General features: G+C 44.8%; 1 long non-coding RNA gene and 1 pseudogene across 1 annotated transcript in view; both read left to right on the forward strand.

Moving 5' to 3' along the window:
• Window positions 1-12,871, forward strand: part of LOC138358933 (uncharacterized) — a 601,113-nt gene that overhangs the window by 107,801 nt on the left and 480,441 nt on the right. The window lies entirely within an intron of this gene.
• LOC123749561 (motile sperm domain-containing protein 1-like) lies at window positions 1,953-2,732 on the forward strand (annotated as a pseudogene).

Consider the following 12,871-nt stretch of genomic DNA (forward strand, 5'->3'; position numbering starts at 1 on the left):
GTTTCTCCATGCCCTTTTACTTTGCTGCTTAGCTAGCCTACATCTTTGATTAAACCATGGGTTTCTCATCTTCATTTCTCTGTTTTCCTTTTGGACTGGGACAAACTTGTTTGCTGCGTCCTTGCACTTCTGCGTGATGTAATCCATCATATCTTGGGCCGTCTTTCCCCTGAGCTCTGTTTCCCATGCTATATCTGTTAGGAATTTTCTTATCCCCTCATAGTTTCCCTTTCGGTATGCTAACCTTTTGGTTTCGGTATCCCTCCTCGAGTTCAATAACCCTTCTTCAATCAAGTACTCAAACACCAGTACACTGTGGTCGCTCATTCCTACTGGGTCCTCAAAACCGATTTCTCTTATGTCGGAGTCGTTCAGAGTGAAGACTAGGTCGAGTCTCGCTGGTTCGTCATTGCCTCTCATCCTTGTGGGTTCTCCGACATGCTGCGTTAAAAAGTTGCTTGTCACCACCTCCAATAGTTTGGCTCTCCACGTATCCTCGCCTCCATGCGGTTCCTTGTTCTCCCAGTCAATCTTTCCGTGATTGAAGTCGCCCATGATGAGCAGGTGGGATCTATTTCTACAGGCAGCAGAGGCTGCCCTCTCAATTATAGTGTTAACTGCCTTGTTGTTGTTTTCATACTCTTGACTGGGTCTCCTGTCATTTGGTGGAGGGTTGTATATTACTGCTACTACTATTCTTGGTCCTCCCATTGTTATGGTGCCTGCTATGTAGTCTCTGAACTCCTCACAGCCCGGGATGGCCATCTCCTTAAAACTCCATTCCCTTCTCATGAGTAGGGCCACTCCGCCTCCTCCTCTACCTTCCCTCTCTTTCCTTATTACTGTATACTCCTGGGGAAACACGGCATTCGTTATGATTCCAGAGAGTTTTGTTTCAGTGAGTCCGATTACATCTGGACCGTGTGTGTGTGTGTGTGTGTGTGTGTGTGTGTGTGTGTGTGTGTGTGTGTGTGTGTGTGTGTGTGTGTGTGTGTGTGTGTGTGTGACCAGCTGAACCCAACTGTTACAGTATGCTCCACCCTCACCAAGGAAAAGGACGCGAGGACCTAGCGGCATGGTAGACGTCTTTGAAGTTGTGGAAGTCACCGTCTTTGATATATAGAGGTCGGCGTTGAGGTAACTCGCAGTTTCCCGATAGTGGTACTAATTCCGGAAAAGTGGATGATCCTTAAGTGGGAGGAATCACCGGATGAGTGACGACTTTCTCATAGTCATAGTGTCTCAAGTTATATATATAACTGTACATATTATGTACAGTGCCTTAACATATATACATGTATTATATTGTATATAATGTACTCTTATGAATTTCGTGATATAGCCGAATATATCCATGATGCAGTCTTTTCCAAAACTATTTCTTGTCCTTTGTCAGACCTCAGCACCACGTCTGTCGCACCTGACAATAGGTCATGCTGAGGCTGACACCTGAAAAAATTAATGTACCCCATTATATTACAAAGCATAAGAAAAACACTCAGAACAAACCTATTTTAAATGTGTTGGGTTTTCGACAGTTCGATCCCAACAAACTATGTGAGTACAGACACACACACACACCCACACGTGTGTATGCCAAGGACACCTACGGTGACGACAACGCCTACGGTGACGACAACGCCTACGGTGACGACAACGCCTACAGTGACGACAACGCCTACAGTGACGACAACGCCTACGGCACCGAGGTTTATGAAGTAGAAGAAATTTTTAATTTAAAAAGTTTTCAAATGAACACACATGTGTATGCCGAGGACGCCTACGGTGACAACGGCGCCGCTGACCAGACCACACACTAGAAGGTAAAGGGACGACAACGTTTCGTCGTCGTCCCTTCACCTTCTAGTGTGTGGTCTGGTCAACTTACTTTAACCACGTTATTGTGACTCATTGCCTGACACGGCGCCGCCTACGGTGACAACGACGACGCCATTAGCTTCCTTCCTTCACAAACAACCCTTTGTTACGATTGTGTACACTCGTGTCACTACTCCTGTCTTGCCTCCCCTGTACATTCCTAAGGTAATGTGGTGATGCAACCTAGTGGGCTGGATAGCAGAGTCCCAGTTTTCGTCTTTCCCCCATCGCTTGCTTTTTACGCTGCTGATCACAGTACTCACAAGCCAATTGTGACCTTGTACAACCCTTATGCGTTTTGTATCTCCTACTCTGTGCTGTGTAAAAACCTATCATGTTTCAACGTGCATAGTCCAAAGGGCATTGGTCGTTCAAAATGTTCAATAGACATCATTAAGAACAAATCTTTCGTTAAACGAGACAAGTCAAAGGGATAAAATTCGCATACAAATCTGTGAAGATGGAAAGAAAAAGGAATTGGAAAAGAAGGATGTCCCAGCTGTGTTACTGAGTTGTACCAGAGCCCTGTAGTGGGCCTGATGGTGACCACTTCCAGTCCGTCCATGCTCCCACACGCTCTGGTAGGGGGGGGGGGGGGGGAGGGGGGGGAGAGCTACAGACAAATTTTCTCCCTCTGCACCAACATCCGCTTGGAGCCGATCAAGGGAATGCTGGTCCAAGCCTGGTGTTAGTTGCTGCTGCTACCATTTGTCTTTGTGGGTTACTGGTGTCCACTGAGGGTGACCAGACTGAATCGAGAATTCCATCCTACATGCACCTGAACTCAAACATCAAAACTGTATTAGCGTATGTCCTAGGTCTCCTTGACATATGCTATCTTAAGAGCAGGATGATTTCAGCGGATGGAAATCCTGAGGAATAGAAGATTGCAGTGATACCGTGTCATTTTAAAATGATGCCGTACTAAATGCCTTTATGTATGAGTATATCTAAAGAAAGCGTCAGTGGATAGATCATGTGAATTATTACACACATCATAAGATGAGGTAAAATACACACAAAGGGATAAGTTACCTCATCCCTTTGTGTGTATTTTACCTCAATAAACTTATTATATTGAAATTTAAATGAGATCAATTAAAGATCAAGATGAGAATACAGGGAAGTGTGCAACCACTGTGGAGTCGGGCAACTTTGGGAAGATTACTTCCTTTCAGTAAATATATTTAGAGTACTGTTCTGTATTATCTAGCTTAACCAGATGTCCACTTGTAGCAAGTATTGGTAAATTGTCCTGAGTGACTGATTAATGTAACTGTGGGTGTTTACTTAACAATTGCTCAAATAATTCACGTTAATTGTATCCGATTGATGGTCGTCCGCGTGACGTTAACGCAATTGATTTAATGTCTGACATTGTTGTTAAAGTAATTTACTTGTGTTGTTTTATGTCTTAGTGGCATTGAGTGAAGTAACGTAAATTACTTGTGGGTGTGTTATTGTGGTGATTGTCTTGGTGACATTGTTGTGTACGCTGTTACAACCCTGGGTTCTTACTTGGAAACCAGAGGTCAAATTGAGCTCTAAATAATTACTATACATTAATTGATAGAATTGGATCATGTGAGAAGGATATTTAATTAACAATAACATTTACATTCATGGAGCCTGAATTCCTAGGTGCGCCTTTGGTTCCGTCTTCCTTTCCAGACTTAAGATGAATCTTGTTTCTCACAGAGCATTCAGACTCTGAGATTGTTGATTATTAAATATAATATTTAACTAGTTATCAGCTATTCTTAGAACTGTTTAAGTAACTAATAATGAATGTCGGTGAAGACTTATAATGTTTATGGCTGTATGATCAGCTAGGCTCGCTTCCCGGCAGCATATTTATGAGAGCGGAGGGGGCTGTGTTCGGTCTCTGTGTCTGGCTGTTGTGTTCACTTCTACCCTCGTGGGCTCCGATCTCCTCCCTTATCTTAGAGAATCAAGGTTGAATAAGGTAAGTATAATACCGAGAGTCCATGTCCTGGCAAATTTGTCTAGTTAATATTCTGGTGTAGTCTAAGCTAGTGCTTTTATCACTAAGATTACTCTAGGCTGTTTTAGTGAAACCAAGTGTGCTCAAGTGATACCAGGCTACCTAGAGCCATTACTAGTGTCCTTCCAAGTAGTCTTTACCCTAGTTGCAATTGTAAACCTTGCATCCTGTCTATGTGGACTAAGGCATTTAACGTGAGGTAGAGTGGTAAAGAAAATTATTGTATTAATGTATATGGGGGTTATTAGAGGGTTTAATAAACAAGTTAGTTTATAAGAAGTATCAATTCATCCTGTTGAAGTCGTGTAGACGATTAGCTACTAGACAGCAGACCTGTAATTTAGAACAGAATCATTAATAGGAACCTTAGTTCCTTGGGGGCCAGGCCTATCTATCCCACTATTTTTGATACATCATGACTATTGGCCCTTCTCAATACAACCACATACCCTCCATAATATACGCATTTCCATATGTTGACGTAGTGTCGGTGACGTGGTTGATTTGAGAAGAGTGTACACGAAGTATTTTCAGGTTAGTTCATTGTTGTTGTTGACCCGTCCAGTGGGTCGAGACTGTCTATACACCTGTCAGGTGGTGGATCAAGGAGACCTGCTGCAAAGTGGTGTTTGTCAGATTTGAAGTGACACTCTTGGTTTAATATAAAGTGTGGGGTTGTGTATTAGTAAGTTATTGAATAAAGTGTTATTTTGTTTACACAGGTCTGTATGTCATTCCCTCATTCTGCAGTAATGCCCCCATTTATTACCTTACTAACAATTGTCCTGAAGAGGCACTTGAGCGGGTTCAGGCTCCAGCCCCTATTCCCGATCACTGAATATCAAATTCGATGTGAGGACCCGTCCTCTACCTGCTTCATCGCTGCAAGCTAGTTGCAGAGAGAACGACCCAGTGAGAGAAGGACTTCTGGTGCATCGTGGAGGGGAAGACCACTTTGGTCTTTATCATTCTCCTATACTACAGGATCTTTGGCGGTTGTTCTCGCCTCTCCCCCCTTTCGGATTGGTCATTCGACGCATCTGGCCTCCCTGCATGAAGTCTGGGTGTGTGGTTACAGTCGACCCAAAAGGATATTCTCAGATCTGGCACACCCATTTGGGGCTAAGGCACTTAACAGTATTGCGGGTTGGTGGTGGTGTCGTTGATCCTCCTTTATGGACAACCCAACCCACAAGCACTCGGTAGAGTGCTTATACTTTACCAGATCACCACCCTGGGCGCTTCTGGCTCTTGGAGAGGGGCTCAACGTCACTGTTACGGACCCGAGCCCAGCATCCGAGCACGGAGCAGTGACGACCGCGCCATCTGTGGGTCAGCTCCCGAAACCCCCTCCAAATGGACGGGGCCATCTAGTGAGGACGAGATATACTGGCCACGAGGGCTAGTTTCCCGTCCTGATCAGCTCATAACACAGCCGCTGCTGACCCCTGGTGAGGTGGAGCTTAGACATCAACGCCATCTATGGAGTGGATAGGTGGGCGTTTGTGTCTAAGCCTGTAAGTGAGGTGCCCTAGAGTGTCCCTAGTACTGATGACGTGTCTGATTACAGAGTCGACCTGGGACTGCTGTAATGGAAGTTGGATCAGTCTACCCAAGGCAGCCGTCTTGTCTCCAAGTATTTGCTGCAGCAGCTGTGAGTCACCCCCCGGATGAACACTGAGGTGTTAGCCTGCCTGTGACGTGGCAGCTGAGGGATTGTCATACCCGGGACTGACTGGTGGAGACGCTTAACCACTAGGGTGTTGTGGTGAGGAGAGTGATCTGTGGGATCACACGAGGCTCCTGACTAGGGCTCGCTACCCTAGTATCGGTCGTGGAGTGGCCTAACCAGCGTTGCTGATTGGAACCTGCCAGCTACAGGCTGGATTTGTGGTTGACAGCCTCCACGACGGTGCCCCCAGTGGAACTGTGATTTGGCTGGCCTGTGGCCAGGGTAGACTCAAGAGAATCGAAGGATTCGTCGTGAGGCCACAAGAGGACCAAGACCTTAGCATCGTCGAGCACCGTGGAACACTCTGCGTCTTCAGAAGAAGACTACATTGTATATAATAGTGTTTATACCTCCCCCGTGTGATAAGATATATAGTATTTATGGTGATGGTGACAATTATATTATTAAGTTTTTGCCTTTGTCTCCCTTTCCCTTTAATTTATTTGCGATACGGATCACATCCCTTGAAAGCCACTACTAGCTTGGGGCCGGATACCCTACCTCTAACATCATCAGAGAAAGAACCCGGTTGCGACCCGAGAGAGCCGTAACAGTCACACTTTTAGGGGATGTGGCTCCAATACTTAGCCTCGTTGTCACGTGCACACACCCACTCGAGCCGCTGTGACTCCCCACTCTCTCCTTATGTGATATGATCTCAATCCCCTTTGACTTATTAGTTTTCTGTTCTACCCTGTCCACAGCTGTGGTTCTTGGTTCTCTCTCTCTCACCTTTTTTCCTACTTCCTGGGAAGCCTCACTAGGACAAGGGCAAACACCAGCAAATTTGAATGCATTTACTGGACAAAGCACATACACAATACATACACATAAAATAATAGTAATAATAAATCCTACACTATATTATTTCAGTCAGGTTGCTCTCCAACACCATCAGAACTCTATCATCTACTTATCAAGTGGCATCCTATCTTCTGATTCACCACCTAATACTACCAACCTCAAGTAGGTCAAGTCTTATAACACAATGTTGCACTATCAGCAAGAGAATATACATGTCTATTAACATGTACAAGGAAAATCAGCGTATGAATTCAGTAACAAATATTAGTATAAATGTTCCTTGATATACAACAATGATCAATCGATCACCCTATCAATCCTAGAACACACATGTATGTCTCTGCAGGTAATCCAGCCTACGACTGTAACTACTTCAGTATAAGTACTCCTTGGCACAAAAATGGCAAACACTCACTCACCTTTCACTGCGTCATGCACGCTAATGACAACCAAACACTACCAACTCCCTACAAGTAATCAACCAGAACTTCCCGTCCACATCTGGAAGTTCACTACCCTGACATCTTCAGGTTCTTCTGGATTTATCTACCAGGATCCTCCGCAGCTCTTCCAGGCTGCTACACCATGAAGTTTTCCTTGAGCAACAATGGTGCTTCACCACTGACATTACAGAAGCACGTGACACTCCTCTTCACTGCTTCTCCTCACAGCTCAAGGTTCTACTCTTCACTGTGGGGCTACTCTTCCTCAGAGTATACTACTCCTTCAACAGTCTTTGAGTCTCTTCCACTAACTCACTCTACGGGCTCGAAGTCCACTCGGCAACTTCTTCCAAAGACAAACCTGCAACCCATTGACACGCCAATAAAAATGATTCCTTATAAACACAGACGAAATAATCCACACTATGTTTTCATCCAACATCTATCTGCTCTCTACATACCGAGAGAGCGGACTCGCCCGTTTGGGCTGGTCCATGCTCCGCCCGGCCAGGCGGTCCTCAAGGCAGCTACCCCACCAGGAGCTGGGCTCCCTCAGTCGTCTGCCAGTGCTCAGAGGAGACAGACGTCGCTCTGTCTTCCAGGACGTTCCTCCATCTCCACTCTTATTTTAGGCCTTCTGTCTTGCCAAAACATGTCTAACTTATCAATAAACATTCGCTACTGTCGCTGGGCATACAACCAACTACAAGTAATCACTATAAACTGGCTTAAAATCGTGCTTACCACAGATTGTCTAGTCTAGGGCGCTCTCCCTCTGACCTGATCAGACTGACCTGAGTCTGATCAGGGCGCTCCCATGGCCCACGATAATGTCTCTGGGTGGCTTAAACTCTCCTTGCCGACCAGGACTTGAGACCACAACGTTCCCACCTCGATTCCACAGCTGGAACGTCTGCACACTTCCTTTCTCTTGAAGGTATATCCAACAGGGGATCCTCTCCAACGGGAGCTCAAATGGAGCGCAGCTTCCCCTCACGATGTCTGGTACTCAAGTGGGGTCAGAGCCCTCCCGAAGCGAGCCTCTGACCTCCAGCAAATTATCCACATCTCATAACCAGTCATTTATCTATTTTCTTATTTACTGCCCACATTCCTAAACTCTGTAAAATTTACCCAATTATTTTTTACATATGGATCTTCATGTCTGTATATCTCCGACCTTCTAGTCAGGTCAGTCCTGACAATAATTCTCAAAGGAGAGAGACGTTTTTTCGGCTACCTGGGATCGTAACAGTAAATAAGCTACAGTCATCGTCAGGTGGAGGAAACTGTAATCTCATATTAGAAGCAACCTCCTGACCCAACTGTGTCGTCAGAGAGCACAGCGCGTCTATCTCAAGGTTATCTTGAGGTGATTTAAGGGATTAGTGTCCCCGCGGCCCGGTACTCGACCAGGCCTCCTTTTTGTTGCACATCTCCAGGAAGCAGTCCATAGCAGCTGTAACTCCCAGGAACCTATTTACTGCTAGGTGAACAGGTGCATCGGGGTGAAAGAAATTTTGCCCATTTGTTTCCGCCTTCGGCGGGGATCAAAACCTGAACCTTAGGACTACGAATCCCAAGCGCTGTCCACTCAGCCGTCATGCCCCCCCTCCCCCATGTCAGGCAGGTCTATGCTCCACTCTGCCTCTTAAGTGCAGTACATTACTGAATTCAGTATAGTGGAGCTTTAACTCTAGCAGTATTGTTTACAAACAAATCAGCCGAGACTCACTAATTTGATTTGTCAAATAAGTTATGAGAGATCCCCCGGAGAGGAAGTCTCAAGAATGTGCGCGCGACTACCATGTACCAGGAAGCAGCGGGTGACGAGAGATTTAATAGCACCTGGGAAGAAAAGTCCAGGAGTTCGAGTTCGATAACCATCGTAAAGTCAAGAATAACAGTGGCAGAGAACCTTCAGTACACCACTCTACACACTGTCATCCAGGGAGTAGACAGTGGCACCCACGGCGGTCCGCACACTTCAACTGTCCCATCTCCCACATGGCCGTCAGACGAGATGTGGAAGAAACTTGCCCATGTATTAAGAAACCCTTAAGCTCGAACAATTTTCTGGGTTATAGACAATTCAGTACATCCGCCACTTCTGGCGGTTGTACTATATAATAATAATGGTTGACACTTGTGGACAACCTGTGGAGGCTCATGAAGACAGCTGCGGTAGCCTGTTCTTGCAAGCTGAGGTATCGGTTTGTTGACCTTTCAGCTATATGGACCAACAATATTGAGGTCTAAGATACCAAAGAGCAGCAGCCCGTCCTCCTAAGGTTTCCCAATGTCAAGAAAATGATCAATTTAAACCCGCCACACACACACCGAAACTACGACGTTGGTACAACGTTCTAACAAGTTTTAATACCTCTTAACCAGTTATAACAAGCAATATAGCAAGTTGTAACAACATTCTAATACGTCATAAACGTTAAGCCAAGATGTAACAACTTGTAATAAAGTTGTAACAAGCGGAAAATAGACAGTTTCGGTTTGTGTTTCCAGGTAAGTGTCCTCTCTTAACCTACCAGAGGACCCAGAACAGAAAACGGGAGACTACGTCACTTTGGCGAACCGCTTCCAATTTTTTAGTACGACCATTTTTGGCCTTAGCCCTTTGCATACAAGGGAAAAGCGACGTTCTTTGATGGAGGAGAGGTTGATTAGATTGGAGGAGAGGTTGGTTAGTAGTAGCTAGCACACAGATGCAGGGAAGGGAACTATCAGGAGAAAGCGCGAAACCATTACAACTATATGGCACTGGGAAGCGAGTGTCATAAGGATTAAGGATGGGATGGGGGAGACGAATGATGCCCAACTACTTGAGGACTGTCGGATATTGAACGCCTACCTGCATGCAGCGAGACCGTCACTCTACCGTCCACCGCAAGTGGTTGGACATCTGGGAACTGGATCACAGTAGGTAGTCGTAGATAGTGACTAGAGCCATGTAATGATTAAGGCCTTTCATCTACACGTTGAGGTGGTCAAACGCTCTCCAGAGATCTCCACACCGGCAGTTTAATCTTTTTGTTCACCGAGTCATCATCAATTAGGGGCGCCTGGTGTCCCCCGGACACTTGGCTTCTAAATTGTGGGTGAAAGTTGGCACTCGCACTCTTTAACCTCTCTCACGAGACCCTGGCATCGTTTGCCAGACCACACTTCACATTGTTACTAAACTTAAACAAAACCAGACAAAATGATACCCTACCTTGAGGTTACCTTGAGGTGCTTCCGGGGCTTAGCGTCCCCGCGGCCCGGTCGTCGACCAGGCCTCCTGGTTGCCGGACTGATCAACCAGGCTGTTGGACGCGGCTGCTCGCAGCCTGACGTACGAGTCACAGCCTGGTTGATCAGGTATCCTTTGGAGGTGCTTATCCAGTTCTCTCTTGAACACTGTGAGGGGTCGGCCAGTTATGCCCCTGACTGATCAAACTAAATAAATGTAAAGGTATTATAGTCATTGATCAAATGAACAAAGTCAAACAAAAACTATGAAGGGCACAAGTGGGAAACATGAGGAGGAAGAGCAGCAGCAGCCGCCTTCTCCAGCTGCTCTGCATACATCCTGAGGACACCCAATTATTCATCAATACCTTCTACATTAATTATATTATCGATTACAGGGAGTAACTTCTGTGTAAAAACCCGCTGTTTGAAGGTTACCTCAAGAGGCTCAATATTTATGACCATGTGCGCGCGCACGCGAGTGCTGTGCGTGTGTTCATCCAGGTGTGGTAATGGAGGTCGAGCTTCAGCTCCACACGCGCCATGTGCTCTAGACGAGTACCTGGTGCCTTCAACCACCCCCCTCCTAGTTCAAATAAGTTTATTGAGAAAAGGAAGCACATCTCAAAAGGACAGTAGCTTAGACTATTTCTACCCTCGTCTATATATATGGTCCAATGGGCTCACAAACCCATACAGTACATAATTATTACTCATATTCTATATGTCACATTCCAATGGTAATCACATGGCATACTGTGAGATCTCATTGGTTATGCTGCCCCTGTCATGTCTTGTGTTGGTGGAGGCAGACTAAACAAGTTGGAGAAGGTGCAAAATGAAGCCATGAGAATAATACCAAGAATATTACATATAAGAACATAAGAACAAGGTAACTGCAGAAGACCTATTGGCCAATACGAGGCAGCTCCTATCTATAACCACCCAATCCCACTCATATACTTGTCCAACCCACGCTTGAAACAATCGAGGGACCCCACCACCACGTTACGCGGTAATTGGTTCCACAAATCAACAACCCTGTTACCGAACCAGTATTTACCCAAGTCTTTCCTAACTCTAAACTTATCCAATTTATACCCATTGTTTCTAATAACAATGTACTAATATTATCCGATTGTACTAATATTGTTGTAGCAATAATGGAAGGATTAGTGAAGGAGCTGGCGAGTCTGGTTGGAGCTCTGAGGACAGTTGGATTCGCTACGGGAGGAGGTACGACAGCTGATACAACAGCAGGACGAAACAAAGGAGGAGACCGGTATTAAGAAGACCTCGTCTTGGCAAGTTGTGAAAGACAGGGGTCTTAAGAAGACCTTGGCAAAACCCAAAACTAGTAGCCTACACCTAAGGACTTTTAATGCATTTGACGTATTAGAGGACGAGTGCTGTGGTGAACCTGTTGTTCAACAAGGAGGCAAAGACAAAGCAATGAGTAGCATTGAAACGCAGGTCCCCAAACTGCTCGAAAGGAAAAGGGAGAATCGAAGCGAATTTTGGTTGTGGGAGATTCCCAGGTGAGGTATTTAGACAGAACGTTTTGTGCCAGAGATAGGGGGAACAGATTAAGGGTTTGCTATCCGGGAGCTGGAATTGGTGATATTGTTGGAAACATGAATGATATTATGACGGGAAATGGGAACAAACCCATTATTTGTATTAGTGCAGGGGGTAATGATGTTGGACGAGTTAGGAGTGAGGAACTAATACAGAGATTCAGGACAGCCATTGAATTAGTTAGGAGCAAGGGAGGAATCCCGATCATATGTGGCATTCTTCCAAGAAAGGGAGTGGGAAATGAATGGATGTCGAGGGCAATTGGTGTCAATTGCCGGCTGGAAAGATATTGCAAATCAATTGCAATATCTTTCATAGACATCTGGGAACACTTTTATGGAAGAAATGAAATGTATGCTCGTGATGGGGTGCATCTATCGAAAGCTGGGGTTGTTGCTGTTGCGAACTCGTTGGAAGAAGTGGTTAGAGGTGTTTGTTGGGGTTTAAACTGTTAGTAGATAGAGGTAAGGGAATTGATTTGGAGAAAGGAGGTAATAAAAGTATGTGTTTGTGGGAGAAAGGAATTGGCAAAATGATCAGGGAAAGAGAAGGGCCTCAAAAAAACAATTCACTTAGACTTCTACTGTTAGTGTAATATACCCTAAGAAATAAAATTAACGAATTAAATGCTCTTGTCTGCACAGAAAAAATAGATATTATTGCACTTACCGAAACGTGGATGAATGTAGAAAATAGAGAACTATTAGCAGAATATCAAATAAATGGATTTAAACTATTTCACACATATATTAGACGAGGTCGTGGAGTAGCCATATATGTTAGGGACAATTTGAAATGTAGTCTCAAAGAGGGAATCAAAACTGAGCCACACACAAACTATTTGGATAGAATTAAACGAAAAAGCAAATAATATTATAATAGGAGTTATATATAGGCCACCAAATTTTGACAGAATGGAAGCAAAGCATCTATGGGATGAAATATCTAGGGCATCTAGATCTAACAGTATTTATGTCATGGGTGACTTAATTTTAGTGGAATAAACTGGTTGAACAAAACAGGGAATAGTGAAGCAGAAGATTTTCTAGAATTGACGATTGCTTTCTTACGCAACACATTAAGGAACCAACACGGGAAAATAATAGTTTAGATTTAGTGTTAACTAACAGGGAAACAAATTAATGACATCGAAATAGGGAGTGAGCTAGGGAACAGTGATCACAA

Source organism: Procambarus clarkii, chromosome 8, assembly GCF_040958095.1.
Source record: "Procambarus clarkii isolate CNS0578487 chromosome 8, FALCON_Pclarkii_2.0, whole genome shotgun sequence".
In the NCBI taxonomy this organism is placed as follows: Eukaryota; Metazoa; Arthropoda; class Malacostraca; order Decapoda; family Cambaridae; genus Procambarus; species Procambarus clarkii.